The sequence below is a fragment of the Neofelis nebulosa genome, chromosome 4, assembly GCF_028018385.1.
Source record: "Neofelis nebulosa isolate mNeoNeb1 chromosome 4, mNeoNeb1.pri, whole genome shotgun sequence".
In the NCBI taxonomy this organism is placed as follows: Eukaryota; Metazoa; Chordata; class Mammalia; order Carnivora; family Felidae; genus Neofelis; species Neofelis nebulosa.
Window position 1 is genome coordinate 83,372,703 of NC_080785.1, and position 19,406 is coordinate 83,392,108.

The 19,406-nt window shown below is 35.2% G+C and overlaps 1 protein-coding gene across 7 annotated transcripts in view; it reads left to right on the forward strand.

Annotated features, from left to right (window-relative positions):
• CACNA2D1 (calcium voltage-gated channel auxiliary subunit alpha2delta 1) overlaps positions 1 to 19,406 on the forward strand; it is a 508,596-nt gene that overhangs the window by 288,106 nt on the left and 201,084 nt on the right. The gene's annotated exons all lie outside the window — the stretch shown is intronic.

Consider the following 19,406-nt stretch of genomic DNA (forward strand, 5'->3'; position numbering starts at 1 on the left):
TACTATTGGGTAGCTTGAAATCAGAAATTGTGATGCCATCTGCCTTCTTCTTCTTTCTCAGAATTTTGTTGGTTATCTGGGGTCTTTTGTGGTTCCATGTAAATTTTAGGAATGTTTTTTCAACTTCTGTAAAAAATGCAGTTGGAATCTTGATAGGGATTACATTGAATCTGTAAATGGCTTTCAGTAGTATTGCTGTTTTAACAATATTAGTTTTGCAATCCATGAACACAAGATACCTTACCATTACTTATGTCTTTGATTTTTCATCAATGTCTTGTAGTTTTCAGCATAGAGATCTTTCACCTCCATAATTCAATTTATTCCTATATGTTTTATTGTTTTGATCTTGTTGTAAGTGGAATCAGTGTATTTCTTTTTCAGAAATTTTGTTTTTGGTGCATAGAAAAGCTAATGATTCTTGTATGTTAATTTTCATCCTGCAATTTTATTGAATTCATTGACTAGATCTAGCAATGTTTTGGTTGAGTGGTTAGAATCTTCTGTATATAAAATCATGTTGTCTACAAATAGAGAGTTTTACTTTTTCCTTTCTAATTGTGATACCTTTCATTTCTTTTTCTTGCCTGATGGCCCTAGTTAGGAGTTCTGGTACTATGTTAAATAGGAGTGGTGAGAACTGGCACGTTTGTCTTATACATGAACTTTCCCTGAAATTCTGGTTCATGAAATTATCTTTTGTTTTTAATGTTTACTTATTTATTTCGAGAGAGAGAGAGAGAGAGAGAGAGAGAGAGAGAGAGAGACAGGTAGATAAGCGGGGAGGGACAGAGAGAGAGAATCACAAGCAGGCTCCATGTTGTCATTGCAGAGCCTGACGTTTGGGGTTCTGTCCCATGAACAGTGAGATCATGACTTGAGCCAAAATCCATTGTTGTATCCTTAACCGACTGAACCACCCAGGTGCCCCATTGAAATCATCTTTTTGATCTGATAACCTAGATTTTTTTTTTCCAACGTTTTTTATTTTATTATTTATTTTTGGGACAGAGAGAGACAGAGCATGAACGGGGGAGGGGCAGAGAGAGAGGGAGACACAGAATCGGAAACAGGCTCCAGGCTCCGAGCCATCAGCCCAGAGCCTGACGCGGGGCTCGAACTCACGGACCGCGAGATCGTGACCTGGCTGAAGTCGGACGCTTAACCGACTGCGCCACCCAGGCGCCCCTGATAACCTAGATTTTAATATCAAAGGTTTCTTTTTTTCTTGCAAGCTTTAATTCTATATTCTGATGCATAATTAGTTATTAGTTTGTGGCTGCAAGTGACAATGGAAGAAAACATGAATAATTTTAATCCAAAAATGGATGTTCACATTGAATGCCATTTTTATCAGACTCTCTATTTTCTTATCTGAATGTATGTGGAACAAACACCAACAGAATGTTGTGGAACTTTAGAACATCCGGTTCTCTGGCATGGGGGCTTTGTTTGACCTACTTGCTGTTGTTCCTTTTCTTAGTACTCTCAAATGTCAAGGGTATTTCATTGAAGATTATAAACTGTCTTGATTCATGCTTTGTGACTCTCAGAAAGAAACATCAATGACAAGAAAACCCAAGGTCTAACTATAAAAGCCCTGCTTGGCTATGTTGAAAGCTTTGTGAATTTAGAACGAAGACGGGCGGTTGTACCATAATTCATAGCTCTGCCTGAGAGTGCCAAGAAAGCTCTATCTTCCAACTGCTTTAAAGTTCTTCAGGTGATGTAAAATTCAAGGTTACTGTTGAGCAAATTAAATTCATCAAAACACTTTGATTTCAAAGGGTATCAAACATCTATTGCATGGTTTGAAAGGTAGTCGATATAATCACATTAATGCTAGTCAACTAGGTATTGTGGAAACTATAAAATTTAAGAAATTTTCTTGGTAGGTTATAGAATTTTACAAAAACCTTTGAGGAAGAAAGTCCAAGCATATTTTTGTGAAAAAGAGAAATTTACTTGGCTTACCATTTCTATTCCCCTTCTAGCCCACTTCAAAAAAAAAAAAAAGTAGATGTAAATGATTAATAGTGATTAATAATTTTGCTTATGGAGATTTTATATATGAACTTGTTACTTGAGATTGTGCATATGAGCAGCTCCTTTTTGGGGGAGAAAATGAGAGTTTATTTACTATTATACTAAAATTATAGTTCTTTCTCAATTATTTATATACTTTTAAAGAGGTGCAGTTAATGTAAGAGGAGAGATATCATTCTTTTAAAAGTAGGGTAGCAATATATTATGTGGGATTATAGAGTGTAGGTCGATTACATAGAAAAATCAGAGCTGATTTTTGAGTTGCTTGCGGATGGATTTTCCAGCTTCTCCCTTTGAAGAAACTGATGTATGTCAGGAGTTTAACTTTAACTGCTTCCAAGCTTCCTGCAGGTTTGTTTGTGCAGAGCAGTTTGGTTACAAAGGGTTTCCTGCTGTGATACCTGATACCAAAAGTACATAGAAAGCAAAAGAAGTCCACAAAACAGGTAATTAAATAGGCATTATCTGTGCTGTCACCACAATTAAAAGCAAGGTTTATTGAGTTATAGCAGAAGTGTGGACAATTAAGTTGACTGTGTAGTGCGGCAACATTTTTTGTGTAAATTTATTTTTTTTAAGTCACTCCATTACATATTTTGCAATTACATTTTGGTGTGTGTTTAATATTTTATTTTTAAAATTTTTAAACGTTTATTCAGTTTTGAGAGACAGAGAGCATGAGTGGGGAAGGGACAGAGAGACAGGGAGACAGAGGATCTGAAGCAGGCTCCAGGCTCCAAGCCGTCAGCACAGAGTCCGATGCGGGGCTCGAACTTGTAAACCGAGAGATCATGACCTGAGCCCAAGACAGATGCTTAATCTATTGAGCCACCCAGTTGCCCCTTATATATTAAATCCTACATATTAACACCAAGTCTTTAAAGATTTAAAAATTCATTTGTAGTTCTAAACCTGGTTTTTTGTAAAGCCTCTGTGCCTGTTTTATTCACATTACAAACGTTTTTGTTTTCTTTTTTTGTTTTTTTGTTTTTGTTTTTTAGTAAGTTGAATGTTCAAAGAATTAGATGAGATGGTAAATAAAATATTACTAATACATGAATTTTGACATTATCTAAGCAAATATGCCATGCTCAATATATTCCTATCCAAAGATGATAGTATTTTGCCAACACACTTGACTGTGTTTCCCTCATCCTTGAGCTATTTTGGCTGCCCTCTAGGAAAATATACAGTAGCGAAACAGTATTTTCTGACACCCTTTTCTCAGCAGATGAAACCTTGTCTTCCTTATGTACCCTTACACCCCGTGATTGTCATTGTTCCTTTTATGTCAATTGCATTACACTTGGGCTTGCTGGCGATAAACAGGGAGATTTAAAGAAGCACAGAGATCAATTCAGAGAAAGTTTTAGCTTCAATGAGCTGATTTTCTTTCACTAATGGCAGAAAATAGCATTTTAGAAGCCAACCAGGAGGGAATATTGTTATTTAGAAATTGAGATTGAAGACTTAGTATTCTGATGCTAAGGATGCTAGTCTTGTTCATCGTTAAATTTAATATATTTACAAATACATAGTATACTGGTCTGATATTATTAAATGAAAAGAGGACATTCGTTGCTCTAAAGGAAATTATACGAGCTTTCAAGTTAGATAGATCTAGATTCAAATTGTATTTTGCTACTCAGAAACTTTGAGAAATTGGCTTTTCTTCCTGAACCTCTGTTTCCTTACCTGTAGATTATAATAATATACATCTTGATAATTGAGAGTATTACATGAGATAGTATAGTTTTGTATGCTAAATTATTAATAAATGGACAGTGTTATCATTATTGTTGTTTATACCTTGTTTTACAAATACAGCTCTACAAAGATCAACCAGCATTTATTTTTGAATCCTATTCTTTACCTCATCAAGTTCAGTGCAAGCCTTTTTTAGTATTTATGAGAGCATGCATATATGTTTCATGTGCTGTATTCTCTCTGGGAAGAAAAAGGAGTGCTGGTAATCTTAGGTCCTCTTTTTCCTGTGTGCACGTACAAAGCTCATATGTTACTTAAAATGTTTCACTTGAAGTTTTGTGCGGGTAAGGATTAAAAACAACTTAAAGAACAATATTAGATTGTTTTCTATTGTCTTTGTATATAAGCGTATAATACTTTGTATACAGGTGTATGGAGACAGAGGTGGTGGGGAGACTATTTGGCGCCCCTCCTCCTTCTGAATTTTAGAAAACTATTGTTGCTGCAATATTTATTTTAACTAGCCTGTTGAATAGGTGTTTTGTAGTTTGCTCTAAGAATGGAATCATATACCTTAGAACAATAATGCTTAAAGGACATTGGTGGCTGGAGAGAGGAATTTAGAAAAATCTCCATCAGAGCAATTCATATATAACTTTCTTGATATCCGTACACCCAATCCAGGTATGAGTCAATGACTAGTCAATTAAATATCAATAAGTGGTCATACAGACATCGATAAAACTGTTGTTACAATTTTTAAGGCATCCGAATTTGTGAAAGTGGTATTTTATCACAAATAAATTTGTATTATATATGTAGAGAGCTGATGGTCTATTATGTCCTTTTGCATAATTTGCCATTTTTAGATGCTACTCTGGATCCAAGAGTCATTTAAATTAAGTTTGGAGAAAAATAGTAAAATGATCAAGCTTCAATTGTGTGATTGAGCTATTATTTTATACTTAGGAAAATTGGAGATTAAGTCTACAATGACTAAACTAACTTTTAGGGAAATAAAATCTTGAAAATACGTATTTTTTAATTATATGTAATTTATCACTGATTTTTTCAGTCTACTTTGTTTTGTTTATACATGACCGGTTTGCCTTTAGTTTAGAAATTGTGTCTATAGTTTTTATTGCAGATAGTCTTGCGTCCTTTTCATGAGTTCCTGAGGAAGCTAGACTTTTAATCATCTCAACAAAACAACTGGTGGCAACAGGAACAACGTTACTTAAGTGTCACTTAAAATTCTTAATTTGTGGGTTTTAGCGAGGTGTCAGCATTTTGTGTGGCTTTGACATCAGGAATGACCTCTGTCTGGGAAGGTTGTACCTTTTAACCTAGTTGTGGAGTTAGAAGAATCACATAATGTAAGGTATGAATTGAAGTGTGTAACTACCTGACTGTTCAGGTCATGGCTATCAACGTAGGTGATCTGCCGGATGGTAGGTACGACAGCCAGTTTTCTCTTTTGTGACTTTCCTCAAACAATCGGTAAATAACACACTGCTAGATTATAGATGCAATCATTTTGATGATACCCTCGCATATTTCAAAATGATAATTAAATGAACAATGCAAGATAATTCTATATGCAAAATTAGAAATACCATTGAAGCATACAATGCATTTGACTAAAGATTTATTCCAACTTTGCAAAACAAATACTCCATGGCCTTCCTAGGAGGCCTAAAGGCTAGAGCAGTTTGTAATTTTTATGTCAGTCCTTTGAGATCATTGTTTCAGATTAATTTCAAAACTAGTGTTCAATGGTACAGTATCTTCCTCCCTTCCAAATTATACCTGCAACACTAGTGAATTTTAAAATTGTTGGAAATACAATAAAGTGGAAATAATATAAAATATATTTCATTGATATGATAGTATCTTACAAATTAGGGTTACTAGATTTAGGACATAATATACTCAATTACATTTGAGTTTCAGATAAACAACAAATATGTCTTTTGTATACGTTGGAAACATACTTTTTACTGAGAAAAATTCACTATTCAAAATTCATATTTAATTTGGTGTCCTCTATTTTATCTTGTGGCGCTATAAATACTAACATTTTCTAAAGCTCATAATAAAAATCCTTAGCTCAAACTTTCCTCAACTTTCTATATTTATTAAGATATGATTTATTTTTCTGAGCAATCTTAAGTGATTTGCAAACAATACTAGGTCAGTTGCATTATTGTGATTTTTGTATGACTTGCTGAATGGAAAGGACGTTATGTATATTACCATTTATTAGCTTTGATCATTTTTAGGTTTCTCATGTACTGTGTTGCATATAGTTTGAAAATTTTACCTTTAACATGTAAAATAAAAATGACAATTTCACTAGCTCTCCTTTTAATTTACTCATTTTTCTTGGGTGTGTCTAGAGCCGCTTAATTTTTACTCAACAAATAACTCATGTTAGTGGCCAAAGAATACCACAGATGGGAGGAAAAAACACAGCCTTCCAATTTTGTAGAGAGAAAATTGTGTCTGTGAAGGTTAATTGGCTGCTAATACCCTCTCTTCCCACTTCTCACCTGGATATTGACTTTGAAATTTCTTGATTCTTTAAATGTATAATATTTTCATACTGATTTTCTTATGCACTAGGAAATAAGTCAACATGATCAAAAGAGGAGTATGTTGATGTGTTCCTTTGTTCAGTAACGCATCTGGAAGCGTAGTTTAAAATGTAGACAACTCTATAATTGGTTTGACTTCTCTGCAGGATTTTTGCTTTCCACTGAAGTGACACCAGCCTCTGGTGATTGAAATAACTTCATTTAGGCAAGTTCTTTAGCTGATCAATCTTCCTTTGTCCTCAATTTCCTGTTTAAAACTATGTGTATGTCATTACTTACACTTAGGCAAGGTAAATGGCTTTTATTTTAATTTTTGGAAAATTTCATTTGATATTTCAACTTTCTCTTATTCTGTTCTTTTTGTAAAATTGTATCACCGAAACAAATATTTTCTGGATACTTAAATCATGGCCTTGGTTACAATTGTATAAAACCATCTAAATGTAACTTGAATACTAGAAAATAATATTAATTTTATATATGTGTATTCAAAATTTGCAAAACTCTTTCAGTTAAATTATAACATTATCACTGCAACCCTTTGAAGTTTTTTGCCCAGTTGATAAATTAGAACACAAACAACTTTGGATAGATTAATTTGTTTGCCACAAGAAACTAATAATTGAACCAAGGAATAGAATTCAGATTTTTTAAAAATTGTCATTTGTATTACATCATGTTGCAGCTGCTTGGTACAACTCTGTCTATAATATTTTGAAAAAAATCTTTAATACTCTTAAGAACAAAGGTTATATTTTCTTTAAAACTTACACATTATAAAAATTAAAACGAATAATGTTTAAAAGTATGCCTTAGGACTAAAGCTTGGTCCACAGAATTTTCTTACTCTGTTTCTCTTTTTTAAAAATTCGGGACAGCAGATGAAATTCGGTATACAACGTTACAAGGAGTGTTTTGAGAGTCTTATGGATTCCTTGAGAATCTTTTGGATTCTGGCTTTCATACATTAACACTTAACAATTATGCATGTTTTAATTAGAGGCAAGTTATATCTGAGTGAACAGTTAGAATTTAAAAAGCTCTTTGAAATACAACTTAATTAAATACAGTTACTAAAACTAGGCTAATGAAGTATAGGCTACTAGGAATTTGTTTCCAAAGCAATTATGTATTATTCAGATGGAATGGAGGGCTTCTAAAATGCCAGAAATTCTTCTATTTATGTCTTCTGCATCAGCCTTCTTTCCATTGTAGTGTTAGCAAAACTATTTTCACAGAGCGGTAGTACAGCATGAAACGGTAATCTATCCCCTAGAAAAAACTGATTTCTCCTTTGGTTAAATACAAATGAATGGCATGTCGTTACATGAATGAAAGGTAGCAGCGGTTGATCTACCTGATTGTCCTACATGATTAGGACAGCTAATTCCTACAATAATGAAGAGATTGCCACATTGTTATCTGGTAGGATTAATGGGGTTGATTTTTTTCATATTACGTCTTAAAGGGGTTCATTTAAGCCATTTTGTGGATAGTTCCATTTCAACATGTCCATCCTCAGAAAAACAGTTTCTATTTTTCAGGGATAAATGAATGTACTTTGACCTGATCTTTTAAGATATAAAGAAAAATGATGATGTAGAACTTCTTACGCTTGTACATGTTTTTACAGAAATATGTCAGAGGAATGGCAAGTGAATAAAGAAGAATAAGCTTTGCCTTTGTTTTTCAGAATTGAAAGATATCTCTTTAGATCTGTTGAGTGTTTACATGAGAAGAGAAAGTAATCAAAGACTCTCCGAAAGAAATAGATGAACACGGCTACTGTGTCTTCTTGGGTGATCTAAAGCAAAACACTTAGAGGAAACATCAAAATATATAGGTGGAATGATTATAGAGACCATATTTATCAACTGACTCATCATTTTGTAGTTGAGGAACCAAAACCCAAGAAGACACACTGCTAACTAGTCAGTGCTTAAAGCCATGTTTTGATTTAGCCAAGGGCTCAGTAAATAATTCAAGAATACTCTTCATGTGCCTATGATAGATGTTGATTCCCTGCCCACATCTCCTCAGCCCACATACACACTCCCATAGTTTTCTACTCAAGCATCTGCAAATCTTTGCTTGCTCCCCCTACCCCCTCAGTGGGAACAGAAATTCGCAGAAATGAAAGCCTTCAAGCAGTGACCATTGGTGTGGGTGAATACTACCCTTGAGAAACAGCAGTTCTGAGAAGAAGTGAGCCGCGCTTGCCTACCTGCTCTTTAACACACCTCCTATTGAATTCATTTGTTTCCATGTCTTCTTTCTCCACTCTCCCGTTAGTGTGTCCTGGGATCACCTCTCACATGGATGATCTGTGCTTAAATCTTAAGCAAGTGTCTGCTTCTGGGGAACCAAACTAAAGGTAGTGGTAGAAACTTGTTCTCAAAGACCTTGTCTGTAGAGGATAAAGACGATTAAACTGGTAACTCAACAGCTCTGTGAGGAAGGCAGGTTTGTTCAGTAGTCCCTGTAACGTAACTTTTGATGGACCTCCAATGAGACATTGAGGACAAAGATGATCAAGATACTGTCTCTTGCCATACAGGGCTCAGACGAGTGAACACAATATAGTGTGTTAAGTACAAGGATTGAGGAAGGGGGTTTAGCTGATCTTTGCATCATTAATTCCACACAACAAACCAGTGAGGTACTTACCTAATGTTTTTCTTTTTTTTTTTTTTTTTTTTTTTTTAAATTTTTATTTTATTTTTGAGACAGAGACAGAGCATGAATGGGGGAGGGTCAGAGAGAGCGGGAGACACAGAATCCGAAGCAGGCTCCAGGCTCTGAGCACAGGCTCTGAGCCTCAGCTCAGAGTCCAACGTGGGGCTCGAACCCACAGACCGTGAGATCATGACCTGAGCCGAAGTCGGACGCTCAACCGACTGAACCACCCAGGCGCCCCCTAATGTTTTTCTCTCTGATATATAGAGGAGGAAAATATCAGGTCCTATGAGAGGTACCTAAACTTTGATTTGAAGTGGGAACGTTAGAAAAGTTTTCCACAACATAAAAAGGTTCATGAGCATCTGCAAGGCATGAAAAGGCTTTATTCCAAAATCCTGAATAGGAAAGGTGGCATTTTCCCCTCTGCTCTAGAATTTCTCCCAAACACCTTTTCTTTCTCACTGTGTTTTCTACCTGTAAGAGGAGCCAGATCACACGTAGTTTACTCTTAGCTCTCCCTTTGCTCTTCCACCCGCACTCAAGAAAATCTCAGCAACTATTTCCTCATGGGAAGGAACATCCCTTATTCCATATGCTAAGTTGTAACTCTAGCTTATTGTTTAGAATTTCTAGTTTTGTTGTTGTATATAGAGTTATCTGTTTTTTTAAAATGTAGAAATCCCCTCTCTGCTTTAATAAGGTGGCCTTTTAAGACTATTGCCAGATAGAACTTAAATCTAATAAAATATCCAGGCTGAACAATGATGTATTAGCCCAAATTGTCACCTTATGATGGAAACCAATTGTCTCAATAGTGGGGGTTGGGATGGAGAGGAGGAGGGGAAAGGAAATCAACAAGCAAACTACCATGATATAAGGTTGATTAAATTTTTTATCAATTTATTATTTTCGAGAAGATCATATCTATCATATATTCAGATAATTTTCTAGCATTTAATGATGTAATACACGTAAATGCCATTCACATAATGGACACATATAAAAATCTCTTCTCCTCCTTCTCTCTGATACTATTATAGCCCCTTAAGTCCAATGAAAGATAAATTGATTTAATTTACCACCTTAATATTCTTTGAAGCTCTGATTTTTGCCAGATTATTTTATACTCACTAATTCATTGGCCCTAGTGTGAGTCTTTATATTTTGTGTTAGTATGATAATTTTCTGAAGTTGATAATGATTAATTTGAAAAGGCTGTGCTAGTATTACAATTGGATAAAATTAACACGACTCTATTACTAGGACATCATATACTGTTATGATGAAGAACTGTTAACTTTGATCATGAGTAAAGAAAATCTGTGGGCTGTCAAAGTTAATAGGAAGAAACATAGAAAACAAAATATGTTAGTGGATTAAATTTTAATGTTTGAGATGATTATACCCAAAGCTACATTAGAGTTATAGATTAAAGAAGATTAAAACAAGTTCCTCAGCATCATGGATGTGTTTGTACAATTCTAGGCTGAATTTCCTGGGATGTTTGGTAGCTGAAGAAAATAATATATTTATCTTCAGATATTCTACTTTGGCTTTTCTTCTACAGTTTAAATAATATATTTATCAATATCATTTGGAGCACTAAAAACACCTTACAGGCAGATTCTTAGTAAAGTTTATCAAATGAAGAAATAAACTGCTACAGCTCTTACTGTTTAATAGGAATTGATCTTTGAAGTTCAACAACCAAGAAACTCTAAAATCACAGTCCAATTGGAATTCCTCTTTGATTTCCTATAGAGTGAAAGTGGTCTCTAGTTTACTTCAAACTTTTTTAGAGCTATGTACTTTTTCTCTACCCTGATGCGATGTATGGGTGCACACGTGTATGTTTGTGTGTATTTTGCTGTTATTTTTAGTCTAGAATTTCTAGTAGTTCCTTCTAGGCTTATGTTACTCATTTATTCATTTATCTGCCCATTCAATAGTAGTTCATACAACATTGCAGTCCTTGTACAAGCACTGAGTAGGCACATCATAGAATGCTGTTTCTACTCAATCAAAACAATTTTATCCCTCCTTTTTTTCAACTTAGTTTTTGATTTCTTTTATGTAGAACTGGTGAACATTTCCTTTGGTGAATATTATATATATTTTTTTCTCATGAAGGATGATATTTCCAGTTTTGTCACCAGCCTCATAGTGTGGCTTGGGGTTGGAGTATTTGAGCATCTTTGTAGTTAGGTAATTAAACATAGTGAGGACACCTGGGTCTAGTATCTTTTGTTGTAAAGACTCTTCTTAGATGACTTTGACTCGTTGATTGGTTAATGTGCTGGGGCAGTTATTAAGGAATACTTCAGTTTGCTAGCAACATAATGGCAACTTAAAAAAAAACCACAACTATAATATTACAAATATATAATAGCAATTGCCCAATGAATATATGTAAAATGTGTTTGTGAAAAGTAGCAGAGGTAAGTTTTAAAAGGCCAAAGTTATTCTCCAGGTCTTTCTTCTTCCATTAGGTTAAAGAAATTAGTATTAAATTAAGTTCACATTTTAGGGGCACCTGTGTGGCTCGGTTGGTTAAATGTCTGACTCTTGCCTTGGGCTCAGGTCATCATCTCACAGTTCGTGGGTTCGAGCATTGGGCTCTGTGCTGACAGTATGAAGCCTGCTTGAGATTCTCTCTCTCCCTCTTTCTCTGCTCCTGCCCCACTCATGCCCCCCCCCAATAAATAAACTTAAAAAAAAATAAATTCATATTTTAAAACAGATTGTAAGGCAACATTGAAAGAAGAGACAAGACGAATGTGTCTCAAGGATTATTAGATACTCTTTTTATTATTAGATGAACTTCATAGGGTATCTATGGAATTCGATGTCTCTAAAAAGTTGATTATTATATATTCATGATAACAGTACATGAGAGGGGTTAATACTTGACTGGGCATTAAGAACATCTGTTTTAGATTCAATTCAACTGCTGTTCCTCAGCTTTCAAATACGCAAATTAGGATAGACAATACCTTACTACTTTATTTTTTTTAAGTTTATTTATTTATTTTGAGATAGAAAATGTGAGCTGGGGAGAGGCAAAAAGATAAGAAGAGAGAGAATCCCAAGGTTGATGGCACAGAGCCTGATGCGGGTTTCCAACCCCCGAACCATGAAATCATAACCTGAATTGAAACCAAGAGTCAGCATTTAACCAACTGGGCCAACCAGGTGTCCCTTTACTAGTTTATTTTTCACAACCAGTCTCAAAAAAGCACATGTATTTAGATTTCTAGCCTGAGGCTAGGCATGCATATAAATCTCAGTATGTATTTCTTCCTATGAATGAATGCTGAGAGCAAGAGAAAGAATAGATGATTGGTAGTTTTCTATGATAATCTTTGAAACCATCTTAGCAATATCAATCTTCTTTAATAGAAGGTGTTATATTCAAACATATAATAAATATCTGTATAGTTATTTCATTTTTTATTATGCCACTAATTTTTTAAAGTTTCTTTGTTTTGAGAGAGCGAGAGAGCGCACTCGTGAGCAGGATAGGGGCAAAGAGAGACTAAGAGAGAGAATCCAGGTATCAGCGTGGAGCCTGATGTGGGGCTGACGTCATGGAGCCTGGCACAGGCTCATGAAACGTGAGATAACATCCGACATCAGGAGTCAGACACTTAACCGACTGAGCCACTAATGCAACTAATTTCTAAAGGCTGATGAAAAGCTGATGTAAAGAAATTGATAGAAATCATCTTAAAAAGTTTAGCTACTTGCTGAATATACTAGTAAAATATTAAGTTGGCAATAACAGATTTTTTTTTTACCTTTAGTGTATCAGAACTATTAGAAAAATACAAATTTTTTTTATATGTGAGCTAAGAAAATTTTGATTTTTTTTGGCCTCTTTGATTTTTTTTCTTCTGCTAGAATTTTAAATTTTAGAAAAGAGAAGAAGCTTTATGCCAGAATACATCTGAGTTTTTATACCACACATCTTTTTTGCAAACCACCTGAATGTGAAAAAGGGGAAAATGGACACACAGAAAGGGAAAGGGATGAGGAAGGAATGGGTCTTCACGGATGCAGGAGGAGTTGGCATCTGGGACACAGAGAGTGGAATTAGGCCTAGAACAGTTATGTTCCCATAATGCCACCAAAAGAAATTGACGTTCTGGCAAATAGTATTGACTGTTAGTGACAGGAAATTAGGATGAAAAAAGGAAAAAAAAAAACACTGTAGGGAGTGTGATGTTTGTATCAGTACTATCAGTTGTAAGATTTAGAAACACATTCTAACTAGCATAAGAAAAAAAATAATAAATTCTGTAATTGCGAGCTAGTAGAAGTAGCCTCTGTCACACCACGATTCATTAAACCTTTCAGTTTTTGCAACCATAGCTACTCCTGAAATCTTCCTAAGAAGGGAGTAGGGAAATGAGATAATATCATTGGATAGATTTAGGCACCTGTTAGTTTCTGTGGTCAGAGAAGTAGTGTAGTGTAATTTGCTAGCCAACTGAATCAGGAGGTTGGAAGAAACAGTTTTCCAAAGAAAGTAGGGTTTCTGAGTTGGAAACAAAGAAACAAAGCAGATCCGCATGTTTACTAGTTGTTAAAGCATGAGAACCACTGACTTACTCTATGTGAGGGCTGTTCATGTAATTTTCTCCAGCAAGATGCCACAGTGTGGCTGTTAGGATAGATGCATAAACTTTTGGTTTAATTCAAAGTTGACGTTTCTCCAGTCAGGAGTGTGTGAGGACGAAGGCGTAAGGTCCTTTTTATTATGTCTTGCCATATGATGTGAATGTGGGTTTATCACATGTCTTGAGTCCAGTAAGCTGGTACCACCAATCTCCTGATGCAACTCTGATCTCCGTCTTTATTTTTCCTTTTTATTTTCATCAACAGCATGCTTACGTGTTCAAAACTCAAACAAATATAATGACACACAAATACTTTTTTTTTTTTCTTCACAAAAAACACTGTCTTTAATATACGGCTTTAACCACTTTCAACTTTTGTTGGAGATATTTGCTCACATTCACCCCCAACACACGCACACATGCATGCACACGCCATCACACATACACACATAGGTTCCTAAGTTCCTTTATTCACGCAGTGCCACAGTGCGGATTATCACATCCCATGTACCATGGTTGACTTGAGCACAGTCAACGGCAGTGGCATGTGTGTTTACCAGGTCAGATTGTGATAAAGATACATCGATCAGAAACATAAATTATAACTGATTTGGGCTAAACAGTATGGATCTTGGTGGGTAGGAACCATTAACACAATTCATTTATAACAAGAGTATCCTTAACAGTCATCTAATTGACTTCAGTTTTGGAACTGAAGAGTGATAAATACTAAGACTGCGATTTTCTTGAGAAGCAACTTTAGCAGACAGTATGGTTGCTCAGAATATGTCAGGCTGTGGATCAAGTGCAGAGTCAAGTGTACAGCCAAGAAAAGAGAATTGGTAAATAGGACAGGAAGTTAATCTCTATTTGAATTTTCAATGTGTCATATATTTCAGATGTTGGTTATAAAATCTCAATTTTCAGTTCCAATATTTAAATCTTTTCGCTGGCACCATCTTCCATGTGGCAGCTTTGTATTTATGCTTCCGATTTTTAACATAAATTCATTCTATTCATCAGAGGCCAACTTATATAGGAAAGTGGCATGCAAGGGACTGTCACTTGCAATATACACGTTGAAGATGGAATGGTCTATTTTGTCCAGATTTAATTTTGACTCCCAGTAGACAAAGGGATACTGAAGTAATTTATCTCTCAACTTGCTAGGGGATGTTTTCAATTTCAGTAAGCAGCAGCAGTATATTAGCACGGAACATTTGGGTAAATTTGTTTCAAGGAGATAATAAATAACTAAACTACTTGGTTAAAAATCAGAAACAAAACAATTTGTTCTTGTCATCTGGTGGTGCTTAAATGATGGAAAATAGCTCTCTAAAGGTTTAGCTAATCTGTGAATCTAGTTTGAGGCTGTTGCTGGCTTTATCTTATCACACTGCATGTAATACCCTAAAATCCACTAAGAATCTTTGTATTTGAATACAAATACCTTCCAAGATGATGTTAATAGTTTGCATGAAAACATCTAGCCAGAAGGATAATGGAGAAACCAGATGACCCAATTTTGCATTCTGTGCCTGTGATAATTAGCTGGTATGCCATACTTTTACAATATTAAAAGATACTGGTACAACTATATTTTTTTTGGAGGAGGGACCGAGGGAATTTTGAGTGACAGGATACGTAAATGAGTCAGAAACACACCCACACACCCACACATACATGCTTGAACCGATTGTAAACAGAGGAGGAATGTTTTAACTATCTGAAGTTCTTAACTCTCCTATTTTGAAACCTTCGAAAGTTTTGGTTTGGATGGTCATGGCATTCAATGATAGTAAGAGATATTCCTCATTTATAGCAAATGAGAGGAAGTGTCTCAGCGCCTCAGTCTCTTGCCACATAGGAGTCAGGAAGGCCATAATTTGCTTCCTACGGCCAGGATATGGACAGTCTTCACTTTCATTTCTCCAACACGGTACAGAGTTAAGGTTGCCAACGTACCGTTGAACGAGTGAGGTGTGGCTCCCTCTGTTGGTTGGGAGACCCCAAAAATCTGCTGTACAAAGTCGAAGTAGGATTGAGGCAGGGAACAGCTGATTGATCAGCTAAAGAAAGAAGGAATCCAGCTGATACTTCCTTTTTATTAATTCTGACCCCCTCATTATAAAAACATTTAACTGTTTTTATGCAATTACACCTCCTAATTTTCTTTTAGTACCGAGTTAACCTTAACCAAAATTTATTCCTATCAAAGAACACCGGAACACAAAATTTGGACTGGTTTAGGGTGACTTGTCCTTTATTCCTAAGAATTGTCTTTTATCCCAATCCCTTTAAGATTGATCTGATTTCAGCCTGATTTAGTGTAACATAGCTACACACATCTTATATATTTTCACATAGCAGAAGAGATAGCTATAAATGAATCTGATAGGGAAAAGAATTATGACTCCACCAGATTAGGATTTTCCTCTAGCTTGTATTTAAAATGATTCCTGAGCCATTCTGAAACTCTAAACAAAAGCCACGGTAAAGCAGATCACTGTAATTTTCTCTAAGAAGGCATGAAGAACTGAGAGTGGAAAAAAATGTTTATGTATGGTTATACAAATTAAATGTTCTGTGAATGTTTGCTGCTTATTTTAGTATCATAGTGCCACATAAGTTGTGCTGGCTGAAAAATTAAATGCAGTTACAGTTTCCCCAAATCCTGATACCCTACACAGATTTATGCTTACTCAAGTGGATCAGTTGAGCTTTTCTGTTAGGTAAAATAAGGGAATAATGGAATATGCTTGCTATCAATTCAAAGCTTAGGATTTGGGAAAGTGTATTTATAAAAAGAAATGCATCTAAGCCAAAAGCTGTATCACATATGTTAGTGAAGAAAAAATTTTGTTGTAAGGCAGGGGGTGTAATCAGGTGCACATTCCATTAAGGTCTTGTTCTCTTACTAAACCACGACAAATGTCTAAGAACACATTTGATTAAGTACTTAAAGTTTTGTTGTTTTTCTATTAAAAGTCACACTTTGGTTTCCTTTTCATGTATTTATTTTTTTAAGTTTATTTACTTATTTGGAAAGAGAGAGAGAGAGGTTGGGAGGGGCAGAAAGAGAGGGAGAGAGAGAGACAATCCCAAGCAGGCTCTGCACTGTCAGCCCAGAGCTCAACCCAGAGCTAGAACCCAAGAATGGTGAGTTCATGACCTCAGTTGAAACCAAGAGTCAGATGCTTAACCAACTGAGCCACCCAGGTGCTCCTCCTTTGCATTTATATTTTGACCCTGTAAGAAATGAACATTGTATAAAAGACCTTTTTAAAAGTAGGGTTAGAAAATACCCAGTTACAATGAGAATGGTTGTTGTATGTACAGTATTATTTTATGACTAAGGTTTTTCTTTTCAGTTTGCTGAATACAAGAAATCATTTTTGGGGATCTCATATCTTCCGAGTCTAGAAAGCCTTGTGCAGATACATAAAATTTTAAAAAAAGCTTTGCAATACACATTTTCAATAAGTTTTAGAAGCAATATAGAGTTTCTAAAAGAAAAGTAATAAGATTTTATATAAGATACAGTATCATAACAAAAGGAAAAACATTTGGAAATTCTCAAATAAACTTAGATTTTCTTAACTTGAAATTTGATGTAATTTCACCTTGTTTTCTACATTTCAATTTTGTAAATATAAGTAAGGAGTTGGCAGGAATAAAGTCTAAAATGAAGATAAACTTACTCAATATTTTATCTTTGGATGGAATCCACATTTCAGGTTGAAAATTGTCTCTGAAGTATAAATTATAGAGTTTGCAAGAAGGATCAATAAACTCGTAATTAGATCTGGGACTCGGGTGGATTCAAAAGATTCTCTTATGTTGTGTATGTGATGAATTCTGATTCTGTATTTTAACTTTGTTACAGAATTTATGCTGTAAGAAATGCTTCAGAAATTAGAACTTTTATACATATTAAGATTCTTTAGCTACTTAAATCTTTCTAGAAGAACTAAAGGGTAATTTTTAAAGTTCTGTTAATTGTAAATGAAATAAATTCAAACTCATGGCTTCATTCACTATTATGAATTATATGTTCTATCATTTATTAATATAGTCTTTGGTTTGTTTCATCTTCAGAGAGATCTTTTTTTTTTTTTTTTTTTTTTTTAACTGTATTCAATCTTTTTTTGGGGTAAGAGAGGTGGAGACAGAATCTCAAAAAGGCTCTGCACTGCTGGCGCGGAGCCCAACACAGGGCTCAGACTCATGAACCTTGAAATCATGACCTGAGCTGAAACCAAGGATCAGGTGCTTAACTGACTGAGCCACCCAGGTGTCCCAGAGAGATGTCTTTTATAGAACTAAGGCGCTCTTGATATATTTCTCAAACCAAAAAAAGGCGGCAGATTTTGCTCTAAATAAATTTGAGAAACAAAACAAGATGTGTTTTACTGTTGGAGATTTAGAACGTGCATTCATATACAGAGACTCTGAAGTCAAAAAGAGATGACTTTAATTAACTTTATTATTTATTCTAACGTCATAGGACCATAGAACATCTTGGAGATGGGGTGGGGTGAAGGGGTATATATTTTAAGAAGCACTAATTTATTGAATTTTTGACTAACTTCCTTTGTTTTTAAATGTGCATTGTTTTTCTTTCTTTTTTTTTTTTTTTCCTAAAGTTTATTTATTTTGAGGGCGACAGAGACACTGTGAGTAGGAGAGGGACAGAGAGAGAGAGGGAGACAGAGAATCCGAAGCAGGCTCTTTGCTGTCAGCCCAATGTGGGGCTTGAACTCACAAAACCATGAGATCATGACCTGAGCTGAAATCAAGAGTGGGATGTTTGACTGAGCCACCCAAGCACCCCTTATTGTGTTTTCTTGTAATACAATTTTAGAGTATCCATGTTTTAAATGTTAAAGAGACACAGAAAAATGTGTTTTTACATAGTGCTCAGGTTACTACTGAAGACATATGGAAGATGGATTTTTATCTTCAATCAGTTCAGGAGAAGAAAGGAAAAGTAAATCAGTATAAATGGATTATTCTGACATTGTATAGAACTAGTCTTGAAGCCTCAAGGAATGAAACTTTTACATTCCTTGACAATCATTTTGTTCATTTTTTTTTCCTTCCCATTTTCACTCTGTGATGCAATTTATGTCCATAATTTATAGTTATGGCATATTTCAGCATTATTGACGGCTGGCAGAAATGGGTGTATACATTTATTCTTCAAGAGTCAGTGCTGACCCACCACTTTGGTACAATAGCAAAGTGTTAGTTTGTTAGATAATCTCATTGCTTTGCCTGTCTAAGTATTTTTTTTTAATTATTTATTTTTGAGAGAGAGAGAGAGAGTAAGAGAGAGGGAGGGAGGGAGGGAGGGAGGAGGGGCAGAAAGAGAAGGAGACACAGAATTGGAAGCAGGCTCCAGGCTCTGAGCTGTCAAGCCCAAAGCCTGATGTGGGGCTCAAACTTGCAAACCACGAGATCATGACCTGAGCCAAAGCTCCACGCTTAACTGACTGAGCCACCCAGGCGCACCTGCTTTTGCTATCTGAATTCAATTATTCTTGATCCCTTTTCTGAACCTCATGAAGAAATTTCTGCCAATATTGAGCAGATGTGCTTTTCTTCGATCATTTCAACATGTGATATATGTATTTTTTAAAAGTCATGGTGTCAGCAAAGTATTAAGCCATATTCTTACATTTTTTTCTTGAATTGTTCTCTACAATTTCATGATTTATGGGGGTGTGTGGGTGTATATATTACTTTTTTGCTTTAT